This window comes from Pholcus phalangioides, unplaced genomic scaffold (genome assembly GCF_987345545.1).
Source record: "Pholcus phalangioides strain wild (caught in Gottingen) unplaced genomic scaffold, Ppha-v1.0 ptg000001l_1, whole genome shotgun sequence".
Taxonomy (NCBI): Eukaryota; Metazoa; Arthropoda; class Arachnida; order Araneae; family Pholcidae; genus Pholcus; species Pholcus phalangioides.
The window spans coordinates 28,533,240-28,542,132 of record NW_028301594.1 but is presented as its reverse complement, the minus strand read 5'-3'; positions in this window follow the sequence as shown (position 1 = coordinate 28,542,132).

Genomic DNA, 8,893 nt, shown 5'->3' with positions numbered 1-8,893 from the left:
TAAGGCTTGATCCTTTACAAGCATGCCAGAAATTGATATAATTCACAATGCAAGACTAGAATGTACCTACCACTGGAGGTCAAGAAAGTCATGAGCAATGGCAATTGTAAACCAAGAAACAAAAAAAACACTAAAAACATTTACTATGGTAAAATATAAGTATCAATATAACGATACTCTGCATGCCAAGAAAATATTTGGTTGTAGAGAGATTAATATCGTTGTAGAGGGGATTTATAGTTATACTGAGTGTTGTTGTATAGTGAGGCATGTTTCACCTGTATATAACTTCTAAAAACACTTGCATAATTCAATGTCTAATTGCATAAATTCGGTATAACTCTTACGTGAGAAAATATTGACATCTCTTTGCATTAAAATAGACTGCATAGATTTGTTTTTACCACGATTGGAGATAGGTGATGTACAATATAAATTTTTCGGCCAAACATTAAATAGTCCTCATTATAGATGAAATTAGACACAAGTAAATTAAATGTACAGTAACAGCAAATTTTCCATAATGTATCATAAACTACAGGTAAATTGAAAAGTGAAGTCAGCCCCGCTTAAACGGATGAAATCCTCCAGCACCAAAATTTCTCCCATATAGACAATGTTAAAGTTCCCCGCTTAATATAATTTCAATGACTTTTCCCTGCTTAATCAAATGTTTCGCTTCGCACGTCTACTGTTAACCCTACAGTGTGTTTACATATTGTTGCTGATTGACATCTACTTTAAATATGTTTCTTTTTTTCGTTGCCAATTGGGAACTTAATGTTTAAGACATTCATAATTCCCATTTTTCATTTTCGTTCAAAAGCCATTCATAGATATCAGTAAAACTCCTCAATTAAGAAAAGAAATGTCAATCTTCTGTAACCTGTCAAAAAATAAAATCATGCACTGTAAGGTCAAAAGGATTTGCATTTCTTTTTTTTTTTTTTTACATTGAAGTTTGCAACCCAATTGTGTTTTCTTTCTATAGTTTGAATCACAAAGAAGGTAGTTATGTATTTGGAAAATAATATTTCAATGCATTTATTTTATATGCGATTTTACATAATTTGTACATCCTCTTTAAGACCAGCTCAAAATAAAAAAAAACCATCCATTGTAGGATTAATACACATCAACTACTGCACGTTTTTATTGAATGAAACATTTGGAATTAATAGAAAATATGTTATTAAATTAAGATTTGAAAAATAATAATTTGAGTGTAGGCTCCAGTTTTTTCTTTAATACATGCATTTAATTATTTTATTCTTGTTCTCTGTTGAGCCAATAGAGGATGCTATCTTTCCTCATGAGAAGTAAAAATCTTAGGTATTGTGATCATTGTAAAATTCAATATAATTTTCATTTCATTTTTGATGTCCGGTGTATTTGAGAAACCAGTTCTGGTGCAAGCAATAGAGCGTTAAATTTGCAATCCTCCTAAGGTTATGGCTTCAATTCTAGCTCGTCACATTAGTTGCAACTTTCAGAGAGGGGGGTCAGGTTGGTCTGGAGGTTTATTTCAGAAGCTTTATTACTACTGATCCTTCATCAGTTTCCAATATGCAAACTATAATAACATAGTAAAATGGCAATTTAATTGTTACCCGCTTAATCGGGTATTGCGTACTGGAATTGTTGATATCTGGTTAAGCAGGGACCAACTGTATATTTCATATGTAAATATAACTGAATACACACATATTCAACAAGTTTAAATTATTTCTGAGGGAGGGAAAAAATATACTTATATAAATACCTTCTAATTAGTTTTTTCTGCATTGACCAATATTTATAGGATAATTCTGATTCAATTTTTAAAAAACTTATGGAGAATTTGAAAATTCCATTCAATTTTCAGTGACATTTATATACAAAACTGTAGCTGCTCATTTTCATGGGTACATCCCTTCAAGTTTTTATTGGAAGCACATGATGTCTCATAACCCAAGTTTGTGTGTTCTAAACTGTCTACATCAAGAGTCTTCAAGTTGCGAATACTGAATATGCTCAAAACCAGAAGAAGAGCACCAGTATGGCAACTTCTACATATCCCTGCTTCAAAAAAGAATAGTTAATTGAGGCATTGATCAAAAGCTGGCAAGCACGAAATTTGACACAAGCATCAAGCATGAAATTTGACATAAGCATCAAGCACTCTTGGTGCTACAGTGATGCTTGAGAGTAACAGTTTGAAGATAGGTCCACAGCCTTACATACCAGATGTGAGATGGCAAATGTTACCACAATGAAAGCTAGTGACAGATTTTGTAAGTTTGATCCAGGGATAGAGGAGGTCTTTCCTTATCAGATCTGAGATGACTACAGATAGATGATACGACAAAAGCCTCCTTAGTGCCCAAGAAGAGGTCAAAATTAGAATATGGCTATCTGTTCCCAACCCAATTTGATCAGTGATAAATAGCTCTATAGCAATATGACCAGAATTGGTTCATAGTAGAAATAAATAAAATCCTACCTACCCATTAGAAAATTATAAAAGTTTAGATAGGTTTCTAAGATGGGGAAAATTTTTGAAGACGGAAAATCTGAGCATGGATTTTTTTTTTTTTTTGGTGAGAGAGGAATCACCATGTTCTTACAAGAGTTTCACCAGCAAAATCACATTCTTATAAACTCAACGACATATATACAGTGAAACTTCAGTATAATGATACTCTGCGGACCAAGAAATGTCATTTCATACCTCAAAGCAGAATATGCCGAGATGTACGTTGCAGAACAATCTCACACAGGAAGAACTTTAAGGAAAAAAACTCTCCCATGTAGAAAACACTATTATGCTAAATTTACCACAGCACATTTCTAGTCAGCTGAGTGCTGGGTGCAGAAAACATTCTGCTTTAGAGGTTGTAGAGGAATTATAATTATAACAAGAGGCAGTAGTATAGCATTAGTGTACAGACATTTTCACACAAGACTTGAAAAAATATTGTTGTAGAGGGATGTATATCGAGTACTGTGGTAGCAAAGTTTCACTGTACTCTCTCTTCAGCATGTCAAAGGTGGGTGAAAATGGGAATGATTCTGCTGGTGATGTTTAGATACTCTGCGAGAACCCTGGGCAGTTTGGTCACATGTTTACAGAAAAATTATCATGCGCACTACAATTCATATAAAAACACCCTCTAGAGGTGAATTTAGCTCTTAATTTTTTCCCCCATTATTTTTATCCTTTCACTGAAACGTTCCCAAAGTTTAATCTCTTTTTTTTTATGGCTAATTACAGTTGTAGACAGCTCAGAACAGAAAACTTTAATTATTGACACCCTGCATATAATCTTGATCACAAAATGCTAGAAGAAAATATCTAATACTTATTCCAACAGTAAAAAAAAAGAGAGAAAAGTTATTTACACAATTTACATGTGTGCTTTGCCATCTGCATACAAATGGACACCATACAGGAATTACAAGAGGGAAAAGATACAGACAGCAGACAGACAATTTCAAAAACATCACACATGGAACATCATCAATACAACTAATGGACAATCAAGTATTGGCAGGAGAGTGTTTGTGATGTAAAAAAAGACATACATCATCATAACACTAAGACACCAACGACACATCCACATCATTGTCGCTATTGCCATAAATAATGAGCAAACAAATGGCTATGTGTTTTGAAGAGTAATTGAGACAATATATATACTAATACTAAAAAAATGCACTTAACATTGGAATCAGAGCTGTTCGGAATTTGTTATTGTACGACACATCTACATCATCATCGTCGCTATTGCCATAAATAATGAGCAAACAAATGGCTATATGTTTTGAAGTAATTGAGACAACATGTACTAATACTAAAAAAATCCACTTAACATTGGAATCAGAGCTGTTCGGAATTTGTTATTGTACATGGAACATATTTCGACAAACTTCAAACATCCATTTCTGGCCTAAGGACTTTACAAGCTCTCTTTTAAAGCTCAGACTCTCAACTCCTCTAATAATCACAATAATATTTTCATTTTAAAAAAAATGGTCCACTCAATATGTAAAAAAATTATTCAAAAAAACTGTAACAAAAACTTATTGTCTGCAGATCAGGTCGAGACATTTTTCTCAGTTTAAAAATGAAAGGTACACAACAAATTTTCAAAGTTGCATGAAACTCAAATTATGTATACTTGGAGATGAATGATTTATGGAATCATTAATGATTACGGAATTAGCAAACATTAACTACCATGGGCGGAGCGTTAATGACGGGGCCGAATGATGTAATGTAAATACATATACACAGTGATCTGTCAGTTATAAGGCAATTTTCTGTACTCCCAGTGAAAGATATAGCATAATAATGCTATTCGCTTATTATGCGTCTTTTTTCCTTTGACTGACTCATAACTGAGAGATCCACTGTATATGAAATAAAAGACTGGTGGGGGGGGGGGGGTGTTCTAAGTCTATCTTCGCCTATGCTAGTGATGCACAAGGACAAATCAAAAAGTAAGTCATACTTGGTGGGACTGGGTAACATGTTACAAGAAACCAGACGTGCCTCCACGTTAATATTCCTAGGGAACTTCTAGTGCATAAGGAAGCAGGCTGAGAGTAACATGTTACAGCGAGACTAGTTTCATCTGATAAGGAATACAAATTGCTAATTTAGGAGCAAAGTGACTTACATAACTTATTTCAGAGGTTTTCAAGGTTTTGCACACCACCAGAAACGTGATATAAAGCCTACAGGTCACAAATCTAAAAATAATTTGTTACATAACACCTTGTAAATGTTGTATTCCTCTTTTGAGTTTCTAATTGACTCATGCCAGAAAGTGTCATGTGGGTCACTAATGTATTTATAGTCAGACATACGTGTTTAATGCTCAAGAAGTGCCATCATTAGTCTTTCATATTAGACGTGAAAGTGGCAAAAATGCCTGAATTTCATGAAATGATGTGTGTTTCGAAAGTATCATGTTGAAGGTCTGTATAGCTAAGCTGGTTAAAATCTAGATAGATAATCAGTTTTCAAAATGGGTGGCAGTCCACAGATGACCATGGGGGATGTTTACGTCTGACCTAGTTTTTTAATTGTATGAATACTACTAACTGTACATGCATCCGTACACATTCCTCTATGAAATTTCTAACAATTGGTACATGCCAAAATATATGTTCTAAGTGTATGTGTTGCCCTAACATTTATATTGTCAGAATTGTGCTTGTCTTGCGTTCTTGCTGTTGCTATAATTTTTCTTCCATAGTTTGAAGTAAAGATTACGTGGATACTAGATATTTCATTGATAATCAGCTAAACTCTTACTCCATACTAAATTTCTGATGCAGATGGAAAACTTCTTGGCAATTTTTAATTTAGAAATTTTCAACACACGTCAGACATTTCTTATAAAATTGTATGTTCCATCATTCAAATTGAGTGATTAAATCTTTCCACTACGATGAAACTCCCTCCACTCACTTTATAAAACCAAAGACTTGCTAGAAGTTCAAATAAGGTGTGTGTGGCCATATTCACCCCACGGCATGACTAATTCCTCATGTAATTATGTTTAGTGAAATAAAATGTGACTTTGGAAGCATACAATTCCGAGCTGATGATGTAATAACTGCATTTTTGAATTGATTGCATCGCGTAGAGAGAACTAATTCTTTGTTATAATTATGGAAAAATGAATTACAAGTTGTGACAAAGACTTGAATTCCAGAGACTAACAGGTACAAAATTAACTAAGGTTTTATTTTTTAATAGATATACATAATGTATGCATGCATGTCTTATTTTCACTCAAGAGTGACCTACTTTTTGATTTATCGACGTATATTGATAAAAAAATATATCAATAAAGGAATAGGAATGAATTCAGCGATTCCCGAATGTGAATTTCAGGAGTCATAACTACACAGTAGGCACAGATCCAGAGTCAGGGTGATGGCCTCCTCTTAAGAGTCAGAAATATAATGGAATATAACAGTTCGGTCCTATAAAATACAGGATCTATATTCATCATATGCTCTTTATATATTCTGCCACTAATTCACCCTCCCTGGCAGAAATCCCTAGATCTGTACTTGCTGCACTGGGACAATGTCCTGGAGCTTCAATCAAGCTTATAAGAGACAAAGATGTTAAATCTGTTTCTGGGCTCAAGGCTGCCCCATGGTACCACCTTGGGGAATTTGTGGGGGGGGGGGACATATGATAATACTCAAACACCAGCAATACCTATTATTTGTGATACAAATCCAACAATAAATAAACGATTAAAAAAACCTAACACACACACACTGGAGCTCAATCACTGGATGGTACAATTTGGAAAAAATTAAAAATGCACAAAAGACAACATGGTATTGCTGTAATATACATAGATAACAATAGACATAACGTGTTCATGTATTCGTACATGTTTGATTAATGCATCAAAAAGATGTTACAAACAATAATATATGTCATCTTAAAAAACAAGAAAAAAAAAAGAATACAGTTTCTTGGAAAAAATTTGAGAAAATTCTCATCCAAAAAATCATGTATAAGCATTAATAAACCATCAACAAAAAAAGTGTTTCTTTTAAAAATAATCTCTAAAACAAGCAAAAAAAATTTGTTCAACAGTAAAATACAAGATAGATAGATAGATTTTTGCAATAAAAGTTTCAAGTTCTATCTAAACAAAGAGCTAAGAAAATCGGTAAAACTTTTAAGCTCTATAAGCTAAGTAAAACACCAAGAAAAAGAGCTTAACTTAAAAATAAAGTCTCGAAAAACAACAACAAAAATTGTTCAACAGTAAAACAGAAACCTATATTTGCTATAAGTAAGTAAAAAGCACTCTATATGTATAAAAAGAAACTATATAAATAGAAAAATAATTTAAACATCATAAAAAATTTCAAAAGAAAAAAATACAGTCAAATCCTGCTATTTCAAATTTTTCCTTCCCTTCATATCTTGATATTGTCATACCTCCTCAGGATGCCACAAACCTTTGAATATAGTGAACCAAACTCTCTTTATAGCAGTGTTCGACTGTACATATAACACAGAACATATTACCCCTTGTCAATGGACACTATCGTTAGCTTCACTCTTTTACAATTGCTTTAACAATTCTCAGCTAAACTTTAATAGCATAACTCTTGATTCAATCTATTTTGCAGTTATTTCCCTCCTCACATACAATTATGAAAAACGACTTCAAAACTGTTTTAAAATAGATTTTAATACGTATATGAATACTTCATGATCAAGTCAGGACTTCAATATAATAATAAAGGATCCAGAAAACTCCTTTCTCTGCCCTCTAGGAAGGAAATAAATTCAAAGCTATGCTTAAGGTTCTTTACCAGAACCATTGAAAAACAAATATATGTAAGAGGTTAAAAAAAAACCCCTCTCAATTGAAAAACAAATGAAGATACAGTTGAACCCCCATCATATAGCCCCTGATGTCGTTCCAAACCCACTTAGTGCCAGAAATTTTTAGTGAACAAATTTTCCATTTCTAGGCTTTACACGTGTTAAACCATGATTTGATATAATGCCAAACTCATTATAGCACCAGAATTCTACAAAATAAATGGTGCCATTTAATCAGGTTCGACTGTAGTAGATATACCCAGCTCACCAGCAAGTATCCATTTACAAGAGATTTTGCAACATAATTTGTATAACTGATAAAAGAGGTACATAAAGCAACAATACAAAAAATATCAAGAAAAAAAATAAACACAAAAAAGCAATTTTTTTCGACAGGCTTAATCATGAAATTAACAATAGTTTGCATATTAAAGATAATGTCTGTGATTTGCACTAAATCTAGATCTGATGCTAACCCAAGTAAAAAAAAGCTTTGTGGAGAAAGAAAAAATTGCAAACACCAATTAAAAATAATATAACACACATAGAATCCTTTAGTAATAAACCTAGCAGTGAATTAAGAGATTCAGAGGCATCATCATCATCAATAAAACAATACAGGAAACATTATCATAAGAACATGATTGGTCAAAAATAAATTAAGTGTATGTAATCAGAACAGGAATTGAAATTTTTGCTACTGCTGCCAGTTATATACAATCTTTCCTTAACAACACAAAGTCATATTTTTTTGACAACTTCAGAATTGATTCAAATTATTTTCACAGAGTGCAAGAAATAGTCATCTATTGTAAATGTTTGTAAATATGAGAACTACAAATACAGTAAAACCTGTCTTTAATGGAACCTGTATTAAGCAGAAACCTGTCTTCAACGGAAAAAGATTGTGATCCCAAGTCAGAATACACATTAAAAAACCTGGATTAAATGGAACCTGTCTAACGCAGAAATGGGAAGGAAAATTGAGCTCCTTAACAGAAAATTTCACACAAACAATGAGTGTTTGATGACCAATAGACCAAAGGATCCACAATTAAGTTGTCAAAAAACGTTTCTGTTCTTGATGTTGTGGTTTTGATAAGCCATATATAGTAAAGCAGTTGCTTTCTGAAATTGTAAAATTTTTCAGAAAAGCAGGCTTTTCCTCAGAAGAAATCAGTGTAAGGATAGGATTTCCAAATGATATGCAAGACTTACAAAATTATATGGAAGCTGCTTTCTGTAATTGCAGGCCAGAATTAGAAAGTTAAGCAAAAAGGCAACTTTCCTGACTGCAAAATTTAGGGGTGGCAAATTTTAGGTGGGAACAAAAATCGAATTTTACAGTGGTTGGGGTGGGAAAATCATATTACTCTTTTCCTCACAAAATTCCTAGTTACGGCCCTGATGGCGATGATTACGTAAACATAGATGATAGTGTACAATCTGAAACTGATGCGACAGATATTGACACTCTCATTTGGAAATTTTTGAGGAAGCTATAAAGAATATAAGTGTCATTATTTTAGAAGAAAA